The 18549-nt window shown below is 39.4% G+C and overlaps 1 protein-coding gene across 1 annotated transcript in view; it reads right to left on the bottom strand.

Annotated features, from left to right (window-relative positions):
* The window catches only part of drd2a (dopamine receptor D2a), a 40310-nt gene extending 31118 nt beyond the window's left edge, over positions 1-9192 (bottom strand). Inside the window, exon 1 of the mRNA XM_068710900.1 lies at positions 8863-9192. The gene's annotated coding sequence lies outside the window, so the exon portion shown is untranslated. The remainder of the gene's footprint in view (positions 1-8862) is intronic.
* Positions 9193-18549: the final 9357 nt, after the last annotated feature.

Below are 18549 nucleotides of genomic sequence, written 5' to 3'. Positions count from 1 at the left end.
TTTCTCCAGGAAGGTTATGTTTTCAGTTCAGTTTATTTGTTTGTCAGAAGGGTAATACAAATTTGGTGGGACCCATTCAATTTGGAGCAGATCTGATTCATGGGGAAGATTAGACAGATTATTTTTCACTTTCATTAACATATACGGCATTGCCTTGGAGGTGAGAAGTGCCCTTCTAGTTACTTCATAATTTCCCCATAAATACACAAATTGTGCTTGTTTTGCTTTACCCATAAATATATTATTGAAGAAACTGTTTAAGTAGAAAATACTTACAGCATTATTTTCGGGTTGTGATCTTATTGAGGCTGCTTCATACACAGCAACTGTTTTGTAATTGCAATAAAATCTCACAAAACATTTTGAATGATGTGTGAACTGGTATCAGGCAGAGAAAAACTAATAGGCTGGTTCCTTGTTGCTGTAGAATGATAATCTCATCCAATCATGCAGCAGCGATGCAGTCATCAGTTTATTAAATCTTGCAATAAACCACACTGTTAATCTTACAATAAGCCCCATTTAATCAACAATCTAATTGTACTGAATCACAGCTATTCTCGAGCCCTGAAATTTGATTGTCAAATAACCTCAAACATACAGACACACAGTCATGCATAGACACAGTTCTATATTGTACATGCACGCCACAAACCCCATTTGCATGCAAACAAAACAGATACACACCATTTCCGACATTACCTTCATCACCCTTCTACAGTACACGATACATCCAATTAGTGTTGTTTTGCGCTCCATTCTCCATGTTCCCTTTATGTTGTTGGGCATTGTTTGAAATGCTCTGATTAGAAACCTGTTTCAAAGAGCAATATTCATCCTAACTAAAACTAACTGAAAAAAGTCTATTAATAATGGATTCATAAATCAAAATGTGTGTAGATAATATGTGAGTTTATCATTCACAATTGATTTTTCTCATCGTATCGTTTGTGTAAGAAAATAATAATTGCATGCAGTTCTAATGGTGCAAATAGGGTATTTAGTTTGCAAACCCTCTCCAGCTCTTGCACCATTAAATCTTTTCCTAATTCCCAGTATCAGCCTATGCAAAGGGGAAGCAAAACCTCAAGCTGATACCACTCGGTCAATACTGTCAAAGTGTTTGATTCTAACCTGAGATAGCCTTCATCCTAATTAGTTTTCTATCTGCCACAGCCCCTATTAGATGCCAGGTCAAAATCATTGATGGTGGCTAAGTCAATGACTATCTACTTTACTTCTCGTGAAATAGCTCCCTTTTGTTGCTGTATGAGTGAGGAGGCTACTCATAAATTTGAAGCCGCTTTCTACAAACTGACTGTGTGGTGGTAGCTGCTATGACTTTTACTGTGCTGAAAATAAACCTGCACATTCAGAGTAGCAATTACAGTGTCATTATCTTGGCATTGCAATTATGTCCCCTTTCTCTCTGCACTTACCATTACAAACTATTTTTCTTGCAACATCCTTCTTATGTAAAGGTGTATTCAGTTGGACACCCTTCTGAGATAATTGATAATTAAAATAATTTGAAAATGGTGAAAGATTTATAAGGAATATACTGTACGTTGCTTTTCCTTTTTTATCTGAAAAGGGACTTTTGCAGCCACGATCTGCTCTTGGTGAACTAATATGTTCATCAAACAACCACAGTTTTTGAGGAGTTGCAGATTGAGGGAAAGAAAGCTTTTGAAATGAAGCTCATGGATCAAATCTATATTTTCAGACAGCGTGCATGTGATGTTTAGAAAAAATAAGAAGAGGAGGAAAATACCTGACACAACAGTTTGTCAGGATGCTGAACTTACTGACTAAGAGTAAGACAGGAACCACTCAGTCATGTATTTGACTGATGTGTGCAATAACCTGTTTCATAGCAAATGGCATTCAAAGTACAAATTTGAACTCTGTCAAGGGATGTTTCACTTTGGAGATGCTGTCAGAAAGAAGTGAAAACAAGTGAAATATTGGAGACCGTCCAGGAAGCCTCAAGACGAGTCACATTGATAGAAAGGAGGACGGACATAAAGGGCTAAATAAAAGGCACTGATGCATCATCCACAAAGACAAAAGCCCCCGGGGTACAAATTCCACCTATGCATCAATGTTATTGATACAGTGAGACATAAAGGTTATTGCAGTGGTGATTTCAGCTATTACCTACTCAAATCAAGCCATAAGGGTAAAAACGGTTGAGCATCCGCCGACTGGAAGAAGAGCAGAGGGAGGAAGGTAACAAGCCTCCATCGACCTCATTAGGTCGTATAGGGAAGCTCCAACCTAACAACCGATCTTGTCTCTTGTGAGACCGCATATACTTCACACACACGCACGCACACACACACACACACACACACACACACACACACACACACACACACACACACACACACACACACACACACACACACACACACTCCTGGCTGCTTTTCCACTAAAAGCCAAGAAGACACACACAAAGGAATGGATGCAGACATCCACACACAGCATCATTGCTCAACCTGACACACGTTGCCTGCTCAACAGAGGCTTGTAAGCCCCAGGTAAATCAAGTGCTACTGTAGACCCCACTGTGCCTGTCTGCAACAGCTGTATTGTTTATTAAAAAAAAGGTGGGGTGAATAAAACTGGATATTTCCTCTCTGATCCATGTTCAAGCTGACAGCACAGTCATCACCACAGCATTATCATTGCCAAGATTAACTGTGACACGACTGAACTTCAAAGCTTGGTCAAAATGTTGTATGATTTGGTTGCTTTTCTTTTTTAGTTCTGTAATAAAGCTGTGAACAGCTGAAATATTTGCAGCAAAGTTGTCTATTTTAATTGCATTCAACGGGAGAGGGGAAGGGGAGTATGACCCAAACTAATTTCAGTGATTAGTGAGTTATTCTTAGTGGCAGCCTGTAAAAAAAGCCAATTGTACTGGTAATTTATTTCAACTTGTATAGAAATCTCCTCCCTTTCATGAAAGTACAAAAATCTAATCAGTATCTGCATCACTACTTTGCACAAGCAAACGCAGGGGACTGTTGAAGCATACTACAAGCTACAAAAATATGACTTTTTGAAAAAGGGATTTGGAGAGTAATGTTTGTAGTGTGAATAATGTTTGTAGTGTGACAAACAACCCAAGTTGTTAAAGTCAGATTTTGAGCAGATGCTTCCACCAGTTTTATAACCAGAAAATCAACAGACAACAGTAGGATGAGATGCAACAAGTGAGCCACATGGCTCAGATGGTCTGAAACCACATTGTGTTCTTGTGGTTGTCACTTTTGCCAGGTATTTGAAAGAGATGAGGTTGTTTCTGTGATCGCTGAGATGTGTGCAAGTAAGGAAAATCTCTCCCCAATTTCTATGTCAAAAAAAGCTAAAATTGCTGATTATTGATGGGTTGGTAGAATATAAAAGAATGTAATCAATCACTGCTCCCGGTAAAATATACTAATACACTGGTAGGTTAGTTTCTAAAGTGGTGGTTTTGCAGGGTCTGTTATGTAGGAGCTGACATGCTCAAGTGTTTGCTAGTGAATGAGACAATTAAGATAATTTTGTACATACTATTGTACTTGGTCGTGTCTAGATGGTAACCCTCCATTTGCAAAACTCTCGCAAGATGGTGGAGATAAGGCATTGACCTAAAGGGGTTATGATAGGATTCGTCAGTTTTCTTAATCTAGGGTTACCATTTAGACACAATGTTTGTACTACATGATAATATTATGAGCACAGTATTATAATAACAGTAAAAATATTTAAAAAACAGAGATGACTAATCACCCTGTTAAATATGAGTCACTTGATCATCAATTAAAAACATCAATTAAAAACTCCGCTGCCGATTATTTCAAAGCTGTGGTGTCTGTAGGCTTTGCTATTTTCAGACTTCAGCAGATGCCATGAAAGTATGTGATTGAGCAATAATTTATCAAAGCTAAGACCAAAAGGTCACACAGACATGGGGATCTATGCTTGCTTTGTTCACCAAACAAAAGACTTCCAGACTCTTGAAGAAAATGTCAAGGAAGCTGCCACCGAAAGGCTGTTTAGTACAACCCCAGGTTTCATTTGGCACTTGACACAAGAGGTTGAAAAAAAGATTGTTCAAAGTGACGCATGAGTCATGTCATGCCAAGCTTAAATGTGATATGCCACCTCACATCACCTTTTAATTTTTGGCCTTTTAAAGGCAGAGCTTCAGATCCAAAAAAGAGCTTGTGAGTGAGCAGTGTAAATCATTTTTCGACCCACACCTTGAGGTTCTGTGTGTGTCAGGCACCATCTGCTGGTGTTGGAATGATCTGGAAATAGTGCCATTAATTTAAAGTCTGCAGGAAGACACTCTGGACCACACGTTCCCGTTTCAGGGTATCCAACAGAGCACACTACACATCAAGATAATTGGCAAGAAATTTCATTTCTCCAGGGAAATTCAGGTCTTTCTTTCAACTTGTACTATTAAGCCCCATTGCTTGCCCTCTCTTCTAATATTCACCCTGTCAATCGCTGCGCATTGTCTGTCATCCCATTGGATTGTTCACTGGAACATTCAAAGCATCCCCAACCCTGTGGGACTGGAAGTAGTCTTCAAGCCATTTAGCACTGATATTTTATCAAGCTCTAGAGAAGCCACAACCAATTAGGACAGTTCCTGTCCAATGACAGTCGTTATGTGTCTGTATGAGAAGCACATGCGCATTTATCCAACCATACAGTATGTTGCTGTACAAGAGGGCGCCTGGTATCCTCTCACAATGCAGCCTAACTGAAGCTAAAGCACTTTCACACCTCTTTGGGGATATATTGTGTGTGTGTGTGTGTGTGTGTGTGTGTGTGTGTGTGTGTGTGTGTGTGTGTGTGTGTGTGTGTGTGTGTGTGTATGTGTAGCTCCCCAGTGGATCAGTGAGATAGACAATCATGGAAAGGTTCACTGTTCTTCCTGAGTTTTGACTGCCTGCTGCTCATCGTACCTCAAAAGACCAAGACCACATTTTTAAATTAAAAATATATTATGCTGCATTTCCATTCAGCAGAGCGTTTGCAGCATTTGGTGTGTTATTTCGGTCCGCTTTCAACACCAAGGCAGTCACTTTAGCAACGTTGTGTATTTGCATGTGCATATGTTCTAAATATAAAGATGAATTTCTGAGGTGATATTCAAATGTAACTGCGCTGTAAAAGCACAGAATACAGTGCTGGGTGTGTACGCCTCACCATGAAGGCACTCAAAATGAAAATAAAATATTTGTGAGAGCAAATACAATCAGTTAAAATGGAATATTCTGTGAAACACAACAAACAAAGCCTTCTCATTGCAAAAAAATTAATCCACCATACTATTTGTGTACACCATGAGGATCAATATATACCACACCATTAATAGACAACTGACAATTCTGCCAACATAACTTTCTCAGCATATGACTGTAACCTGGAGCATAACCAAATGGATCTTCTATTGTCTTTAGGACCTAATTGGCTGATGCATCCTTTCTGTGATGGTGCTGGTCCCCAGAGTGTTGACATATTTGACATGCTAGGGAACGGGTTTCAGGAGAGAGAGAATGTAGGCCAGTTGGATACATTCAATACAATTAAATGATTTACTGGTCAAAACACAATGGAGCTGTAGAGCCACATGTCTGCCACACACAAACAGATACAGGAAAATACAAGACATACAGGAGGAGCTGCACTGGTGATTTTGAGGTAGATAAGCCTACAGCCTACATAAGCAATATTACTGAGACATACACAAATTCCACTACATATTAGAGGAGTCTATGTTTACACTGTCTGTGATTTGGAGGCCGTTTTGAGATTCCAGTTAGTGCTTTAGGTTCTACTGAAAAGGTAAACTATTTATATTTCATCTTAGTTCACTGATGTTTCAAACAGAACCACACGCAAAGGTCACTGAAGCTCTCGTGTCCATTCCTTAGTGTTTTTTGTTTATTCTGGTCCAAACAACGTTACCTTCCTGCCGACCCTGTCCCGAATTTGAATCATTCTCATCCAGTCACCCTAGGTGTTTTCATGCTTCATGATTAGAAGGTGTTTGTGGATTTCTTTGACTTAACTTTTCTGAAAGCATTACAAATATGCATGTCAAAGACACCAATTTATAATCATTAACTTGCATTAAGGCATGTAGCACTTCACTATAACACCTTTACTTTACTCTAGGAGTTTATCTTTTTCCTAAACTGCTGCCTCTACAGAAAAGAAAATTAACGATTAAGAAAAACAGTTGTGACATAGCACAGTGTTTTTGAGCTTCTTTTTTTTTTGGCAATTTGTTAAAGTGAAAGTAATGCTTCAATTTTAAACGTTTCAGTACATTCTTGTGGTTTCACCCCAGTCTATCACATACAGAATTTCTCTGGAGAACGGCTTTCTTCTGGAGAGTGTCTGTCTAATAAATCAGGTTGTGATTTCACTGATTGGATCAAATGTGGGTGCTAGAACCCTGTAAACAAACAATATTTGTTTGGAATTGTAATTTAATTTAATAAGCACAGGCTGCCACACTGTGTTGTTTTTGTTGAATACATGTAATCTCTCTTGGGAGCAGTGTGCTGAATTTAAATGTCACTATTGACTGATCAGCTGCATCAATTGATTTGACTTTGAACCCCTTAAAAGAGGAAAATACATCCTGAACATTAATATAGCAGCAAACAACGACTTGCTATGCAAGGATATAGTGGAGTAATGTCTACCTGAGCAGAGAATGAAGTCGCTCTCCTTCTGTGTGTGTTGTTGTCAGAGCTTCTCCTTGATTTGTTGTCATAGCCGGGCCAGCTGCGTGTGCTTTTAGTGCATGTTAGTGCATGTGAGCGTGCCCCACTGTTTGGCTCACGACTGTCGCTCTGCACTGCTCTCATGCGGCGGTCACAGCTGATAATGCCGTGCCGACCGACAGCGTCGTCGCTGAAGCATAGCACCCACCCTCTGGTTCCCCCTCACACTGTTAGCACCATCAGCTACGAGCCTCTGGCTCAGGCATCGCCATGTTGAGAGCCATTAAGAGGCAATCACATTGCCTTTAAACTATTGTGCTAATATTGTGCCTGGTGCCATTAATCCACTTTAAGACTGTCTACTCACAATGTAGAGCAATAGCCGAATCCTTTTTAGTAATACATTTTCCTAATATTAACTAAAGTAGTTCATGCTGAGATAAATATCAGGTTTTAAGTTAACAGTTGTTTTGATGCATCCAGGAGATTTGATTAAATGGAGCTGTGTCAAACAGCTGGACTTGACAAGTGGTGCATCAGGCAGCTCTGACGACATTGTTTTCTTTACAACTATGTGACCGATCAGAGACAGGAAGATGTAGAATCCATATGGATGAGCATGTCTGGAGACTGTCACTGGATGAATAGCAAATGGAGAAAACATCCAGTCTCAGCAAATATATTGTAATCAAACTAAATATGTTTTTACTTGGGATTAGTTGTTTACTTTCCTCTATGAGGAGAGCATTCAAATTGTTAATTCTGCTCAAGTGTAGTTGACACAACCAACTTTCCTTGTCAAATAGAATCTGCCAGTGTCCTTTTTAGTGACAGCAGCAATTTGGCAACTGGCTGTTATGTCCAGGGGTGAGCTTTCCAAAGATCCATACCCGCTGACTTACAGCAGCTGCTGACCACATGTCGAAGCAGTTTTTTTATACAATTTCTTTTTTACCTGAGTAACCAGTTATTGATATAGGTTTGGTCATAATTAGCAATTGCCTATCACATTCTCCCCCTGTTTTCTACAGCCGTCACTGACTCATTAAAAAGTGACAGGTTGGATATCAATATCTGCATTATTTTTATCGCCATTCTCTGCCACGTGTTATTTGGAATTTGGCAAAAAAACACTAAAATACTGTAAATGTGCAGTAAAGTTTGGAAAGGACAAATACATTAGTATATCTCACCAGAAAATAAAACAGTGCAGCATCAGGCTATAGTCTATATACATGCCGGCAATTTAAAATATATCATAAAGAGGCCACTAAACTCAGTGACAGGCAAATATCTTAGACACGCTGTTAGCCCACAGAGGTTTATCATGAGAGCTGCAGATAAACCACCTTTTGTTGTTCTTTTCACCTCATTTAATCGCCCGCAGTTTTTAACTTGTTGTTAAAGGGTCGATAGGATACAGCACGGGTTGTGCAGCCAACACAGCAGTCAGTCACCTGCCCGGCAAGACGCGCCGTGTCGAGGACGCGCTGCCTCAGGAGAACCCAGCTAATTACAAACTGGAAGGTACAAACAGATCTGAAATCAGCGCTCCGTGGGTTGGAAAGGACATCTTGACACAGGCACACTGCCACATCTCAAGAATTAAAATAGATTGCAGCTCATTTAGAACACTTTTCCTGGGCTGGATTACGGCACAGAGCAAATGTTTGCTTTCTGTCGTTCTACACCAAAGGCCAACCCGGATCAATACTGTAAACAACCGACCTGCTTTACAAATAAATCGTCCCTAATGCAGATGCGTGTATGTGTGTAAGACAGAGTGTTTACGCGCTTACACGCTCACACTCATTCACAGAAACGGACTCAAAGTGTTCATTTGGAAATGGACAAATAACACACGTCTGGGTGAAGCGGAATAATCTGGCTACAGCAAATTCACCTTGAAAGTTTATATCTCAGGAATCACACCCAATACATCACTTTGTATCACCCTGCTGGACTGGACAACTGAACCCTGCTGGCTGGAAATTATTTTACATTCATGGTATTGAGCAATATTTAGACTGATCGAAGCTATAAATTATTATCTTTTTACTGCCTTTTTTTGTCAAGTTTGCTACACCACACACACTCACAAAAAATAATGCCTTACCTTCACGCCATAAGTTTGACTGAATCTTTGTTTTTACAGGTACCGGCTGTTAAATCCAACAGCATCCACAGTTAGCTCCTTCGGTGTAATTCGCTTTGCACATTGTTTACTCTTTATAATTTAACCGAGTTGGTGCAGCGGCTCGGGGGCGAGGCATCAGAACAGAATGTTTGCGAGCCAGAAAATACACAGAAGTAAAAAAAATAAAATCTGCTTTCAATCACTAAATGTTTTCCGGCTGTTCAGCGGAAACCTCAAATGATTTTCTTCCGTTTCAGTGTTTTGAGAAGAGCGACAGAGGTTGAAACTGTACGGTGTCCGTATGGTTTCCAGGAGCTTTACGCACGGAGTTACCTTCGCTACTGACAGAGGCAGGAGACGCGGCGACTATAAAGAACTGTGGAAAATCTAGGCGGGGTTACATCTGTTTAAACCCTGGCGGAGACGTATATTTCCTTTACTGCCAACAGCATGGGGGAGACTTTACATCACCTTCTGTTTGCCTCACGTTTCCCGTGTACCGCACTCTCCACTTTGCGCCACGATCTGCACTTTTTGCTAATTAGTACGTTAAAAAAGGCACGTATGGGGATGTAAATGATTGCATCCTGTGATGGCGAAGTGGACGAGATTTGAAAGAGAAATAGTTTGCTAATAATTGAGCGCACATTCATGTAAGAGCTGCAGAGTGCATTAGTGCAAGACATGGGAAATGGTAATAAAGTGGGAAGTGAACAAAATAAATAAAACAGTTGGACTGTGGTGAACACTGCATGTGGACCCACGTACTTCGGTTGTTTTAACAAATCCCTCTCAATCTTAGAAAATAAATACCAGCCATGTGGCTGTTATTTATTTTCACCTTATGAGTCTGCCTGTGAGTCAGCATTACTATTGTAATTGTGATCCTAGAAACACGTGCTGTTTTAGGAACTACCACATAGGCTGTTTTGAGCACATTGCCAGGTGTTTATACATTTGTCTACCTGTGGACAGATTTTGTCAATGTGATAGCCTCACACTCAAGTTCGAAGATGGGTGTGGTCTGACCAAGGGTGTGGAAGTATGGGGGTAGAAAGTGGGGAAAGGGCCTTACCCCCCACTTTACACCCTTGGCCTATTTTGGTGTAGCAGCTGGTGTGAACTCATCCCAAAATAGTTATTACCAGTTATGGCGCTGGTATTGTTTCTACCTTGTAAGTCTTTGTGTGAATCATCAGGTGTTTATATTTGTCTGTCTGTGGACAGATTTGTGTCACCGTGATAGCGTCACACCCATGCAAATGCTGCAGTAACGGAACGTTACAGGTGCGTAGTTGATATCAAGATGAGGGCCTAGTTCTGAGATGGGTGGGGTCACCCCCTGTCGTAATTCAGTAAGTGACACCTCCAAGCTCACCTGGCTTTTTATTCTAGTTTCCATGTAAACAGCAGCCATTGTACAAATGGGATGCTTTGTGAATGCAACTAACTTGGAAGGATTGAAAACCAGTAGTATTCTATACCCCGAGGACAATCATTGAGAAACAATGGGTCAAGAATTCCTCATCACATCACATTTGAGATTTATTTCAACTGGTAGATTTGAGATGCTTCCAACAACACAGATCACCTGCCTCAGTCTGTGCAAATGAAGACAAGTACAAACCAGGAGAAGAGCTGTTTGATTAGTAACTTCATTTGCATCATGACCCACTCTTGACCTTGTTGCTTTAATATGTGTAGTCTGAATCTAAATATATTTGCTTTCCACTACACACCGGTGGTCTCATTTATAAAAAAAAAGTGTGTAGGATCCACACTAAATATTAGCTTACATTCAAAGGAGGAAATGCAAGTACACCAAGAAATATTCTGATTTATATAGCATATGCCTGCCAGTGCACAATTTCCTTTTCTAAATCCCAAATCAACCTGTGAATTAAAACTAAAATTGTACTTGGTGATATATGCACAGTATTAGAAGATTATTGCTCTGTTCTGCATTTCTTTAATGTTGGTTGACTTTATCTTACAGCTGCTCCACAGCTGACCACGAGTGTTGGTAGTTCGGCCCTTCTCCTCTGCGCTGAGGAGAGCAGACAGCGCTAATGAAATATTAAGCAAAATTTGATTTGAGCTTTGAGTTGGTTCATATCTTTTGAAAAGTGAATTGAAAAGTGCTTATAGTTATGGCTCACTAGTACAAGCACAATGTCAGTGCTGGTTTGACTGTTAATGATAAAGAGAATGTATAAGTGCAAAGTAATGTGAGATATGAAGTGAAATTAAATGTGTGAGCGGCATCATTATACCTGTAATGATGCACATTAAATCACATTCAATTTAAAAATAAATAAATTTAAATATCACATTAAATTTCTACAGCTTCAATTCACCACCTCACCTTGCCAATTTCCCCAGTCTCCAAAATGTTCATGTATGGGTCAGAGTTACCGTACAGGTGAGCACATTCTCCCATCAGTTTGCTTTTTCAGATTAAAACTTTTGCGTGGGAAGTGGCGTACACCTTTTCCAGGCCCTGTTTTGTGCGCACGCAATGGTTATAAATGAGAGCTGAATGTTTATGTGCAGACACAAGAACATATGACACAAGTTTGTTTTGTATGATGTATGTTAGAAATAGCACAAGAGCATTTTCAAGTGCCACATATACCTCAGAGATTGAAGCTTTGGGTTACCCTGTAACCGATGTTATTAGTTGTGTCTGCATCCCTGAAAGCAGTATGGTTACAGTGAAGATCCTTATTCTAAATCTCATTATTTTAGAGCTAGAGCTATGCGTCTAACTGTAATCGAGTAGAGTGTAAGTAAATATTTTCAAGGAACTCATGGATGGTTTTTATGATATACATTTTTGCCAGTGTGATAACATGTGTTAAACTGTCCAGTGGTTTTATATCAGCTTGCTCTACTACTTCACTCAGGTGAGACTTAAATGAGGACTTTTGTTACAGAATAATCTGTCTAAAACACAACACAACACAATATAATCAATAGAGCACCTTGTTCTCATTACCAGAAGACAAAAAGAGGGCAATCACTGAACAGTTGTGTTCTGTCAGAGCCTCTCATTGAGATTAGCAGACCATCTTTGTACCTTTAAACTTTCTCCATTTGACATGGAAATACGATAATGTTCCAAGACCTTTGGCACTGTAAGAAAAACATTGCTGATATTAACTGAATTAGGTCATTTATTTGAGTATTTTATATTGCCATGTTTTACTTTTTTCTCCACAACACAGCAAGGGGGAAAGTACAGTTTTTAATAATAACGTAACATTCATTACAAAATGTGACATAGTCAACTAACAGCATGATTTATCATATTGAGTGTCCCTGAAGAGTACAGTATTAATTAGTTCCTGGTGAAAATAAAAAAAAATGTACCAAGTAGGACATTTTGTATGGCAAGCTTTAATATCAACTGGATTAAATTAAAAACCTTGTTGATACATTTGCATTCATTTATATTTAGTAATCATTCAGAGAGAAACCACCACACATCTCTGCACCCTAAACCACCCATAATACGACAAAACTGCCAGATTAATTTTGTTTTGAGAATTGTTTTTTTACTGCAATCACTCTCAGGCCACTAATGTTACCATAACTCATTGCTAAATTTTCTTCTGTGTAAAATCCAGCTAGATGCAACAAGTCTGGGGATGTTCTCCGAGACCCCCAAGAGGCATTTTGTGATATGTAGGACACAAGTAATTGAAGCATCACAGTACAAGGGATCCTAGATACATTTCAACACCTAAAATCCTCACAGTGGATGAAATATCACAGATTAGTGATACATCCTGAGTGCGCAATTTTCCTCTATGGGAAGCTGCCCTCTCAATAAATGGCTCCTCACAGTTGTGTGCTCTTGTGGCGCCATCTGTTCTTACGCAGATAGCCAAATCACAGTTCAGACTTTCCTACTGATACACATTTAAACCTACACATGAATATGCCCAAACAGTACACACAAACATGCACAGTCCCCAGGCTTGTTGTGGGAGGCACAAACACATCTAACTGAAGACTGCCATAAGGCAACATAGCAGCCTGGTACTGTCTGATATGGCCACTATTAACTTGAGTTGAGGAGTGTATGTTGGCAGTGTGCTAAATAAATCACAGAAACGTAGATAGTGGTGCTCAGTTTATGTTATTTTACACACCGGCTTCAACCTTATGTCAAACTATTGAAACGTTTTATAATCCACCAAGGATTTATTTCAGCCGAGAGATCCACAATATTATATCTTAATGTCAGGGGTAAATTCACTTCAGGAATGGAATTCATTATAGCTTCATGTTGAACAGGACTTGGAGAGACAGATTGTAGATTCTATACTGCTCCTCAAAGCCTGGCCAAGGCACAAAGCCACCACCAGTGAACGCATGCCGACTTGAGGTGAGCCAGGGAAAGGCACAGGCCTGGAAAGAAGGCGAACACTACTGAAGGGCTCTCACTCCCTCTTTCACTCACATGAACACATACAGCACACACGCATACTCAATCCATTGACTAATCCTGAAAGTGAATCATATTTTATGCACTACCTGTCATCGCTGTAAAGTTCACCTCATCCTATAAAGAATTTACGATGTTACCACTGGTTAGCACCAAATAAGCATGCGTGACATCCTATGCCTGAAACTGAGGCTCGTTCCCTGGTTGTTACTCGCTGTATGAGCTTACACGCTGTGTTGAATGAGACAAAGACACAAAGGGGGAGAGGGTTTTGGAGAGATGAGGAAGAGAGAGATGAAATGACTAGGACAAGGGATCCGGGTATGAGAGATGCACCACTGGCTGCCTTTCCTTCAGGGAAAGTCGGGTATTTGAACGATAAGTCTTGCAATATTCTCTACTTTGGTTATTCTAAGCACATCCCCACAAAACAAGCCAAAAACCAATGAGGAATTTATCCTATTAACACTTATTGTGTAGTCAGCCACAATGTTGCACAACATATTCCAAGCACAGATTTTTATTTTGAATCTATCCCACTGACTAGTGCATGAACAAATGGATTAATTCAAAATAGTTGCCAGGGCATTGTAGTTTTTACTACAATGCAATTGTATATAATTGAGTAAATTATGCTGCCATGCTAGTGGCCAGTCAGTCATATTTTCTTTTGCCAGCATTAGATATTTACACAGCTAACAGCCATATAGATCGTTACCAAAATTTGTTAGCAAGGGCATGCGTGACTCTTATTTGCCAGATCTTGCAAAAGTGTGTTGCTGAGACAAAAAGGTCCCGAACAAAGTAAATTCTCCAGATTTGTATGCTAAAAAAAATTATCAGTTCAATGCATTTACACTCCTATTTATAAGAACACTGATTCAGGGCAGATTCAGTTCACCTGTTTGTTGACTCAAGACAGCACAGGAGAGCCTGTGGCTCCTCCCAGAGCTCATTAGAGGCAAGGCAGACATCTGCTTATCAGGTGTACCTTGGCATCTATTACAGTAAATGGATTGGGGCAAAATTTGCTAATTAGTTCCCACCGGCAGATATTTTTGTTTTTTAGAGTAAAATGTGTGGACAAGTCATGGACAAATCCCCATAAAATGTGCTAAATACATACATTCATGATCCCCATTGGATTAATTGCAATAACTTGTGTGATCCCCTGATGCTGCATCATAAGGTAAAGCTTCTCGATAACATTTCTAACCATTAACACAAACCAATACAACAAAAATACAACTATTGTTTATCTATTTTCAACGATTATCTGCAGGTTTTGGATTGAGTGCCACAGACAGGTAGATCATTTTTAAAATACTGAGAGGCAGACAAACACATTGTTGGTTTTGGTCTTTTCATGGAAATATGTTGACAACAAGAAACATATAACACCAGCCTATCCTTTAATAAGAACATGATGGGAAACTACTGCCTCTCTCACTGAGTGCCACCACTGGATAACTTACCACTATCTTCCTCCCATAGCACATGCTGCTTGGTCTGGAAAAACATAAAACACAGATAGTCTGTATGTGATTTAAGAAAATTCACAAAGAGAGAGGGAAGATACAATGACAGAACTAAAACTAAAGTATCAAAATGGTGATAAAACACAAATGTGTTACAGTTGTGAGAAAATAATCAGTATTAATCATGTTAGTGAAAAAAGGAGAGAATAAGAGGGCAAAAGAGGAAAATTATTGTAAATGTAAAATGCTAAATCTAAATTAATTCGGAGGAAAACCACTGCCCGCGCAGCAGATTTACTGGAGAACAGATTAACTTTTTCTTCCTTTGCAGTAACAGATACAGATATAGCTTGTACGCTCAGGCAAAGTAAATATCCATTTTAGAGAACATTATGGAGGAAACATTTATTTTAACACAAGAAAGTAGCTGCTGTCTGCTGGCAAGATTTATGTTTATTTCATAAGCTGTTTAATTGTACTATTTCCTGTGCAACGTGTGATTGAACTTTGCTCATTGCAGCTGAGTGGAGCTTTACAGCTTTCATGGCAACCTTCCATCTAGTTTCATTGTTACATTTTATTGGATGCTTCAGCGCGGCAGGTAGGGGGAAGCAGGAGGAAGCGAGAAACAGAGATGTACTGAATGAAAGATAAATAATTGATGGTGGATATTTTAACATCTTATCGGTTGCAGTTTCATTGCTTTATGATGGCCAGGCACAGATTATTTGTCCATTAAGGGAATCTGATGCAAATTGTGGCTTTGTCAGAATAAGGAAAGAGAGGCGAGTTAAGGCGGAGAAAAGAGGAAACAGTCTGGTAATTGTGAGGCTCAAGGTCACTCGTGCTGGAGCTGCCAAGCCCAGCAGCATGTGGACAGTACGATAGGGCACTGTGGAGTAGTCTTTGCATTCTCAAACAAGCTTGTTAGCCTTATGCTGCTAATGACTGAGTGTCCGTCAGCAATGAATTTGTTAAGATGCTTTAATGTATCCTGTTCCCTCTATTTGGAACTGATTGCAAACTGATTTAAAATATAAAAAGCTATTCTCTGGGTGAGTTCGGAGTGATTACACACAATGCAGAAGCCAAATGGAAAAATTAGCTGTTTACAGTCTGATTGAATCCAAAATCAATTCTTGTTTTTGCCTTTGTTTGCACTTGCCTGTTGTTGGATTTCATTTTTAAATTTTGCTCACAACTTTGTCAGTTATTTTTTTAAATGATAGATAGATAGATGGATAGATGGATAGATGGATAGATGGATAGATGGATAGATAGATGGATAGATGGATGGGTAGATGGATGGATGGATGGATGGATGGATGGATGGATGGATGGATGGATGGATGGATGGATGGGAGGGTTTAATTATAGTTGAACCTCAAGAAAGAGCCGACAGGCTATTCTATAGATAAACAGCATATAAAATTCAAACCACAAAAAGACTGCAGAGCATAAACAATTCAACCTTGCACCATGTTGATGTTAATGGCAGCAGCACTCTGGCATGTGACGGACTTTATTGGCTATATTGTGCTGCAGACTGGAGTATTGCCTCCCTTCAGAGGCCTCACTGGTGGTTTTATCAGCTCAATGTGGACACAAAGCCGCAAAGGGATCTCATGTCCTGTTATAACACATGACTCTTAGTTACCACCCTTTTCTCACCTCTGTCATTAATAACGTATTCCACATAACAGGATGCAACCACGGTTGTTTTTTGTGAATTCATTCACATATTAAATACATTTACAAACAAATAAATAATATTTATACCTATACCTGCCTCAACTAGAACTAAGCAGGACAATTTTAGCTGCAGTGTATAAGCGTTTGATGAATGGTTGACATTTCAGGAACTAGCTGATTTGCTTTCTTGCAGATTGCTGATTTCTTGCTTTTCTGGCAGATTTTGATCCTTTGGGGCTGTCGTGATATACAGGTTTTGAAAAGTTATTTTAAAGATTAAATATTGATATGACAATAATACACATCTGATAATGTAGTGTAAATAATCCAGCGCATCTTAAATTGTGCACAGTTATGGTTAAAGACTCTCCATCTCCCTACATTCGTATTACGAGTGGAATCAATTTTCCCCAAAAAATACAAAACGCAAAGTAAACTGAATTAAAGATGAATTTGACTGATAGTAATTTCTTTTTTAAAATTTTCTATAGATATTGCAATAATTTTGTTGTTACTGTGAATGCTTTTCCTCAATAATCATGTAGTAAAATGTATATATAGTGACAGAGTCAAAGTAGCTGTTTCCCCCTGCTTCCAGGCTTTATGCTAAGCTAAGCTAACTGTCTCCGGGATCCATCTTAATTTTTTAAAATAGATGTGAGTGGTATTGATCTTCTCATCTAATAAGTGCTAATCATATTGTACTGCATATACCAGTATATATATATATATATATATATATATATATATATATATATATGCATATATAAGTTGTATAACAAGGACCATGCCCCGAACGTATCTAATTTCCTCCGCATAAAGTATTTAAGCACAACCGACCCATCAACGTCCTCTTTGACTCAGCTCCAACAACACTCCCCCAACACCTTTTTCTTTCTATATTTCCCTCTCGCTCTCTCTCACTTGATTACAGGACCACGGGGGACTCTGCATAATCAGAGCTTCCGAAGAGACAGCCCCATATTTAAGAGTCTCCACTCCCCGAGTTCCCACTAGCCATCGGACGTCAGTGGTCCATCATTGCTCTCCTCCATCCATCATCCACGACCCTCTTTACCCTCCTCGTTCCTTTACCCTACACCCCCTTCATTCCTTACCCAAAATCCCTTGATCCCTTACCCTACATACCTTCATCCCACGACCCTCATCCTTTCATCCCTTTGGCTCCCGAAGTCCATCCCTCTCACTTAAACATGCAATAAACCATTTGAAACCCATATTGTTATTAGTGTGGTCTTTGTTAATTAAATAATCATTAGAGAATAATCAAGTTTTTAACACAAAAACGCTGCACAAGCTTGTCCACTTTGACCCTGATAATAGTCAATTTAGGCTTAATCTTGAGTCTTTTTACACTTCACACTACTACAGCTGCTGATGTCTCTGCTGCTACCCACACATATAGAGAACCACATCCACACAACATCCATGGTCTCACCTTTCCACTGAGGCTGTATTGAACCCTTCCCCCTGTTTTCTCAGAGTCACCGAGTCTGCCCCGGTCTTTAACCACACAAACACACTCGTGCCTGTGACCTACTGTGCAATCCAAAGGCAAAAGTGTTGGGCAAAAGAAAAAAAATAGCCGAACAGATATAAAGAGACTAAAAGCCAAAGAGAAAAGCGAAGAAAGGGGGAAATTTAGTATTGATGTGTTTGTCTTTTTTCTCTAAGCTTCGTTGTATCACTGTGCAAAAACGTGGCTAAGTCATTCATTCAGCTTTCACAAATTTCAAGTGAAAGCTAGTTTAGTATTCAAGGAAGACATGTGCAGCAGTATTAAAAATCCAAATGTACCATGCCTATTGCTAAGGTCTCTTAGAGGATAATGCGCAAGATGAGGAATGGCTAAGTTTCTGAATGGCATTCACAATATGTATCTTAATCTTTTTCTTTTTTAGTAAGTTCTTTTATTTTGTGCAAAAAATGTGCACACATACAGTAAACCATTTGTCCTGAATCTTAATTTGAAAGTGTTTAACCCCAGTAGTGTCTACCCCAGTTGCTTGAAACTGCACTTGA

This window comes from Cebidichthys violaceus, unplaced genomic scaffold (assembly GCF_023349555.1).
Source record: "Cebidichthys violaceus isolate CVI_PGR_0920_01 unplaced genomic scaffold, fCebVio1.0.p SCAF_1, whole genome shotgun sequence".
Classification (NCBI taxonomy): domain Eukaryota; kingdom Metazoa; phylum Chordata; class Actinopteri; order Perciformes; family Stichaeidae; genus Cebidichthys; species Cebidichthys violaceus.
Note: the sequence above shows the minus strand (reverse complement) of the source record. Positions and strands in the feature narration are given on the sequence as shown.